Genomic DNA, 8,183 nt, shown 5'->3' on the forward strand with positions numbered 1-8,183 from the left:
AAGAGTCTGTCCTAACCTTTCCCTAGGAGCCAGATCTTTCCTGTGGGAAAGGAGTAAATCTTGGCATTGTCTGGCCACCCTTGTCTGTTTTTGGCTGGGAATAGCATTTTTCTGTGGCTGCACAAAACACCCCTTCAGTTCTATCTGGAGCCTTGCTGAGAACAAGTTTTTGTTGTTTAATTGTTTCTGGTTCAACAGAGAGTCTGATCCCAGGAGTGATTTTGTTCTCCGAGTCCAACAAAGTTGTCTTCCTGCACACATGCTGCCAGCCTTATCCAGCAGCTCTGTAGTGAATAATGCAGAAGAAGCCCCTAGTCTTAGGGCCATATGCAAGGTTGCCTCATAGTATCAATTCTGCTTGTCACATCCTATCATGGGTGCAAAACCTCAGGGCAGCTGGTGTGCCTTATCATGATGGCAATGCAACTCCCCCAGTTCACACCACTGGGCGATCTGGCCCATCACTTCATTTTATATGTTGTTGATTGAAGAATTACACGAGTCTCTGCGTGGCAGAATGTGACTCCCCATGTTCAGGGATACTCGGGCAAGGTGACAAAACTGCCTTGTCTGATGGGTTTGAAGTCAATGAGTGTTTTGTCCATGAAGACTGAAGCCCCACAGCTGTCCTTATACGTGCTGTGAGTGGGAGAAACTGCACTCCTTGTGGAATGGCATATTTTCCCCTATTTTCTTATGGGAAAGAGCTTTTACAGATGTGCCCAAGACAGTCTATGGCTTTGTTAAATGTATCTAAGTCCCAGTCTACACCTGGTTTTATGGTAGAATTTTTTTTTTGGGGGGGTGATTTTTTTTTTCACTGTGGTGTTATACTGGTATAAATGTTATTGACTGGTCTAAAGGTGGCTTACACTCAGATAGGTGACTCCCTTCCCCGTCTGTGAATGGTTATACTGATATAAGCATCTTTATATTGGATAACTGAATCAATGGCACCAATTGGGCACTTTCTGGCCCCCTGCAGCCCTGGTACCCTCAAGCCTTGTCTCAGGCCCTACAGCCAGAGAGCTTGCCTGGCCAGAGCTCCCCAGACATGCCTGCTTTTCCCCAAGCCCTGCTCCTGTGTCCAGCAGCCTCTATAGCTTCAAGAGCAGCAACCATGGGCTCTGTGCCCATTGGTGTCCAATGCCTCTCTCCCTATTGCTTTCCATCTTTCCCTGTCCAGTGCAGGGTGGCTTAGTTTCTGTAGACTAGCTCAACACCAATCTACCTATCCTCTGTGGGGTCTGTGGATGCTAACAAAGTGGTCCTGAGCAGCTCTCCAGATGTGTGGTCACAATACCACTGACATTTGACCCAGCCTCTCCTCTGTGCAGACAGATGGACCACTGGGGCAAATTTCAATAAGTGATGTTGTGACCTGTTGCGCAAGGACTAGTGGGGGCCAGGTTTAGCCCACTTCCCCATCCCACCCAGGAATATCTGAATTGGCCCCATTGAACCGCACCTCCTCTGCAGGTTTAGTAATGTGTCAAATAAAGCAATAAAGCTGCATTGAACCTGCAGTCTGGGATGTCCAGTTGTGACCAGGGCGAGCTTGCTCTGCCCCCCTCCCCCGCCCCCCGTTTCCTATGTCCTGTAGAGACCAGCTGCAACCTAAGAACAAGAAATGCTTAACTACACTCATTCCGCTGACTTTTGTGTGCAGATAAGCCCTAATTCAACAGAACACGCAATCAACATAATCCCTGTAATGCTTTCTCCATTAATACTTTCTTACCTAGCTGTTAAAGTAATACAATTCACAACTGAGTAGAACCGACAGTAAAAGGACAGATTTCAACAAATCAGAAAGAAGTTTAGAGGGTATTCCTTTTAATCTTCTAATTATTGCCAGAGCATCTCTCTGCAAAGGATTTGTGCTCAGTTCCTATAGTTATATCATAGGCTGCCAAGACTCCTTTGGACCTATTGTGGGACCATAAACCTGCTGTAAACTATTTGGTTAAACCAAAGGGTCTATATCAAGAGAGAGCTCCTTTTCCGGAATAGCATAAAAGTGAACTTGACAAAACCTAGCAATGTGAAACAAAGCTACACCAGTTGGTGGATTATCATCAGTCTACTAAAGTATTAAAGCACCAGTAACTGGACCTAGCCTGCCCTAGCCAGAGCGGATCTGCCTGTGTGGTTTCTTTCCATCTCTGACTTCAGGGATGTTCAGAGAGATTAGAACAAAGAGGATGGAAGCGCTGGGGCTTCAGGGGACGTTCTGGCTTTCCTAGAATGTATGGCAAAGAATGAAAGCCCTGCCGTAGAGAGTATGAGGACTGATCTGGGGCTGGTGTGAGGAATTAGCAATGGATAGAAAATATAAGTAACAAGCAGTCCTATAGCACCTTTAAAGACTAACAAATTTATTAGGTCATGAACTTTTGTGGGTAAGACTCCAGGATTATTGAAGCAGACAATAAGAATCCAGGGTTTATATGAGGAAGGGGAGCAGGAGGGCGGAAAAAGTCATCTGTAGGACCAGAAGATAAACCAAATTAAGTTAAATAGGATGCGTGTCATTCCTGTGACTGTCAGAGATGGGGAAATTTCTCTTGTAATGCATAAGGTAGTTGAGATCTCTGTTTAATTTCAATGTGTTAGATTTGTAAATGAATTCCAATTCAGATGTCTCCCTCTGTAATCCTGCGGTAAAAATGTTGCAGAAGAATGGCTACTTTTAAATCCATTACTGAATGTCCAGTGTAAGTGATTAAAATAGGTGGAACTGTGCCCATCTAATTAAACATTGGCCTAATGTGTAGCAATTTGGTTGAGTGGTGAAGGCAGGGAAGGGGCATCAGAAAGCTGAGTTCCATCCACACCTCTGTTTATAACTTACCTGGTGGCATTGAGTTAAAAATATAAACTTGCTCCATTACTCAGTTTCCTCATCTGTAAAGTGGGGTTAATAACTCTCCCACCACTTTGTGAGGTGCTTTGAAAATTTAGGATGAAAACTACCAAGTTGATAAGCGCTAAGTTTCCTTAAAACTCATGTGGTGCTAGTGACATGGATATCCTTAAATAGAGCCTTTAACTACCTCTTGATATTTAGTAAGGCAAAGGAGTTCTTACTTCCCCATTGTGCCAGTTATAAACTGGGGTGCGGAGCCTCTGGCTCACAGGCCACATGCAGTTGATCAGGTTAGTTGCTGGTGGGCCATTGGCTGGGAATGGTGAACCCTGGCCACTGAAAGCTGCAAGTGGCCATGCCTATGCACTTCAGAGAAACAAAGCATCTGGCAGCCCTCCAGCAGTGAACCCTGGCAAACCGCATCCCCAACCCCACTCTAAACCGTAGCACATTCCTGGTGGGTAAGTGTCAAATCTGCATACCTGTCAAGGAAAAGGGCTCGGAAATGGTTTCTTCCCTCACCGTTAATCTCTAGAATTAATAGCTCCAAATCCAGCACATGCGTGTTCAACAGCAAAATGAAATCAAGGAGATTTATAGCAAATGACAGTCATTTAATGCAGGTCTTGGTTCCAGAGATGACATGAAGAAGTGAAATATCTGCCCAAGTACATAGGTGAAGAGGGAGTACTGTAATAAAATCGTTGGGTTCCTTAAAGCATTCAGTCCTGTTGCTTATTACCCATCACACAATAGTCAGAAGACTCTGAGGTTAGCTACCAATTGTGTGTGATCAAAGTGGTCTTTGTTAATAACAGCAACAAAAGGAGGTGCTGCATACTAAAAAGAATGAAAACCATTTGAGGCATATGATCACATCTGCTGTAGACAGCTCTTGCTATTTGAGCTTTACAAAAAACAGCGGAATCTAAAGCCAGCCGCAAGCAGATGATGATGGATTTATACACGGGATAAATTCCTCTCCAGAGGCAGAGAGATATTTGAGTCTTCATATCACCACTCCAAGTTTATGCTTGTGACTGATTTCAGTTGAAATTTTAGATTGATTCAGAGGCTGAAGTGATGGTGATTTGTAAGGAGACATAATAGGATGAGCTCTAATGTGGTGCTGGGACACTCCAGGATGGGGATAATTTCCCAGGGATAGAAATGGCTTGGGTCAAGGCCCTCACTGACTATAAAGACATGGAGTATGGTCCTGATGTCTTTTCTGTCAGTGGGGCCACTGAAAGTAACCTGCTTGACTGAGCCACAGGCATGAGATGGGCCTTATTAAAGGAAGCAGTGAAGGCTTTTGAGGCAAATAGCCTCCTTAAAGGAGGGTAACGATGACCAGCCATGAGGTGCTCAGCACAGCCTAAACGGTGATAATGCCATATGGGGCCAAAAGGTGGGAGGCGATACAGCCCAGCTCCACACCCCTGGAAGGGGAGGAGCCAGGGCAGAAGGGGTGGGGCCTAGGGCAGTCATCCTTAATGCCACTCAGACTACAGTCCTGCCTCTCCACAATCAGAGCTGTGCAGAGCAGCACAGCCACGGTAGCAGTGGTAGTGGCCAGCGCTCCAGGCCCCTTTGAAATGCTGAGCCCCCAAGCAACTGTCCCCTTTGCATGCCCCTAACCCCCGTTGGCAGGCCTGTTAATGCCTCTGCTTCCCAACGTGAAGGAAGGGCTCTCTGAAATGGAGCTGAATGGTCTAACATAGCACATTGGACAAAGAAGGGAGTGGGGGACAGGGTTCCCCCTAATTTTTTCCATTCGTGGGTGGAATAAATGTAATGTGCACCAAAGCATGTGAGAATGTGCACCTCCAATAGAAACACAGGCTACCAGTTGTGGGTGGCTGTGGGCCCTCTGCTTATCAGCTGGGCAGCAGCTGAATCTCTCTAAGGCGGGTGCCCAAGTGCTCAATTTACAGGGAGCACTGGTGAGGGGTTGAGGTAATGTCTTTTATTGGACCAGAGAGAGACAACTTCCAAACTACACAAGCTTCTCTTTTCCACACACACAGAAATTGGTCCAATAAAAGATATGACTTCACCCACCCTGTCACACTGGTATTCCAGGGCCACCTCAGCTATTTACCTGCATAGTCCTAAAGATTCAAGAGAGCAGTAAGACTGAACCATGAAAGAGAAGGGTTAGATCCTTGTCTGAGGCTAAGACATCCCAACTCATCAGCAGGGAGAACACAGGTTGAGGTACTGTTGTATTCTCATGATTGGAGGCCATTTGCTTGCCCAGCGACTGAGCAGGCCTAGAAGTGGTACAATAGGAGCAGCACAATGTCAGAGTTCCATTTTAAAATACCAGTCCAGACTCTGGGATGGAGAAGGAGTACATCTCCTGACCTGCTGGGAGGAGCACTGCTCCATGGGCTCCCTCTGCCTTTATCTACGACAAGGAAGAAGTCTGCTCACCATGTTTTCTGGTGTCTCTGCAGGTAGACTTCTGTTAGAATAGGAGAACTGAAAGGGACCTCAAGATGTGATCGAGTCTGGCCCCCTGCACTCATGGCAGCACCAAGCACTGTCTGGATCATCCCTGACAGATGTTTATCTAACCTGCTCTAAAATACCCCTAATGATGGTTATTCCACAACCTCCCTAGGCTATTTGTTCCAGTAGATAACCACCCTGACAGGAAATTTTTCCTAGTGTCCAATCTAAACCTTCTTTGCTGCAATTTAAGCCCATTGCTTCTTGTCCTAGCCTCAGAGGCTAAGGAGAATAATTTTTTCTCCCCCTCCTTGTAAAACTCTTTTAGGTGCTTGAAAGCTGTTATCCTGTCCCATCTCAGCCTTCTCTTTCCAAACTAAACAAACTCAAGTTTTTTTAATCTTCTCTCATGAGTCATATTTTCTAGAACTTTAATCATTTTAGTTGATCTTCTGTGAATCCTCTCCAATTTCTCTGCATCTTTCCTAAAATGTGGGGCTCAGAACTTGATACATTCATGTATTGCTCACAACACCCCTGTTAATGCATCCCAGGATCAGGTTGTTTTTTTTTTTTATACAGGAGTGTCACACTGTTGACTCATACCCAGCTTGTGGACCACTATGACCCCTAGTTCTGCAATATTCCTTCCTAGAGTGTCACTTCCAATTTTGCACGTATGAGGTTGATTGTTCTTCCCTAAGTGGAGTATTTTGCATTTGTCCTTATTGAACTTCATCATATTTGACTCATACCATTTCTCCAGTTTGTCCAGATTGTTTTCAATTCTGACCCTATCCTCCAAAGTACTTGCAACCCCTCCCAGCTTCGTATCATCTGCAGACTTAATAAATGTACTCTCTATGCCATTATCTAGATCATTTATGAAGATGTTGAACAGAACTGGCCCCAAAACTGACCCTGCTGGTTATTCCCTGTCAGCCTGACCGTGAACCATTAATAACTACTCTCTGTGAAGGTTAACCAACCAGTTACACACCCACCTGATAGTAGCCCCATCTAGGTTGCATTTCCCTAGTTTACTGATAAGGTCATATGATACTTTATCAAATGCTTCACTAAAGTCTCGGTATACCACATCCACGACTTCCACTTTATCCATGAAGCTTGTTATCCTATCCATAAGAGCTATCGGGTTGGTTTGACATGATTTGTTCCTGACAAATCCATGTCGACTCTTACCTATTACCTTTATTATCTTCCAGTTGTTTGCATGTGGATTTTTTAATTATTTGCTCCATTATCTTTCCTGGCATTGAAGTTAATCTGACTGGTCTTTAATTTCCTGGGTTGTCCTTGTTTCCCTTTTTATATATGGGAGATATATATATTTGCCCTTTTCCAGTCTGCTTGAATCTCTCTCTTGACTTCCATGACTTTTCAACAATACTAGGTAGTGGCTTGGATACCTCCTCTGTCAGTCCCTTGATTATTCCAGGATGCATTTCATCAGGCCCTGGTGACTTGAAAACATATAACATTTTCAAGTAATTTTTAATTTTTTTCTTTCCTTATTTTAACTTTTTACCTACCCCATTTCCACTAGCATTCAACATGTAGCCCTGGCAGCTCCCTTAAATCCCACCCCAGGTCTTCAACAGTGGAATTGCATCACTGTACTGTTAGGGACATAAGAAATGGACAAACTGGGTCAGACCAAAAGTCCATCTAGCCCAGCATCCTGTCTTCTGACAGTGGCCAGTGCAAGGTCCCTCAGAGGGAATGAACAGAATAGATTATCATCATCCCCTGTTGTCCATTCCCAGCTTCTGGCAGATAGAGTCTGGGGACACCATCCCTGTCCATCCTGGTTAATAACTGTTGATGGACCAAGACTTTATCTAGTGCTTTTTTTGCACCCTGTTGAAGTCCTGGTCTTCATGACATCCTCTGGCAGGGAGTTCCGCAGGTTGACTGTGCATTGTGTAAATACTTCCCTTTGTTTATTTTAAACCTGCTGCCTTTTAATGTCATTTGGTAACTCCTAGTTCATCTGTTATGGGAAGAATAACTCTTCCTTATTTACTTTTTCCAAACCAGTTACAATTTTATAGATCTCTATCATATCCCTCCTTAGTCATCTCTTTTCCAAACAAAAAGTCCCACTCTTATTAATCTCTTCTTAATCTCTCCATTCCAAACCCTTAATCATTTTTGTTGTCCTTTTCTGAACCTTTTTCAATTCCAATATATCTTATCTGAGAGGAGACAACCATAGCTGCATGCAGTATTCAAGATGCGAGCATAGCATGGATTTATATGGACGCAATATGACATTTTCTGTGTTATTATGTATCCTTTCCTGAACAATTCCCAGTATTCTGTTTGCTTTTATTTACTGACGCTGCACATTGGTTGGCTGTTTTCAGGGAACTATCCACAATGATTCCAAGGTCTCCCTCGAGTGGTAATGGCTAATTTACATAACCTTTCATAATTAGTGTTGCATCTAAACCACAGAGTACCTAAAACAAGGATATCCACTGGCATTTGCGCATCCAGTCTCCAAGCATGGGTGCATCAAGATTGGGGGTTAAATTCAGGTATCAGCAGAATTTGATCAAAATGCTGCCAGAGGCACCTAAGGTTGGGTTTCAGTGGCTAAATCAGGAGTCCGGGTGCCTAAATATTGATTTTCGGGTCTGATCCTCCACAATCAAGTTTGAAAATAGGACCCTATACTGTTTCAAATCCAGTCCCTGCTCATTCCGCTCATCTTCTGGCACTGTTAGGTAGTGATTCTTGTTCTATGCCTTAAATGAACTCCTTTCCCCCGGCACACCATTTCCAACTTGCTTGAGGGCCTCTCTTCCCCCAGTGGCTCTCTCTTCCCTAA

Source organism: Carettochelys insculpta, chromosome 14, assembly GCF_033958435.1.
Source record: "Carettochelys insculpta isolate YL-2023 chromosome 14, ASM3395843v1, whole genome shotgun sequence".
Lineage (NCBI taxonomy): Eukaryota > Metazoa > Chordata > Testudines > Carettochelyidae > Carettochelys > Carettochelys insculpta.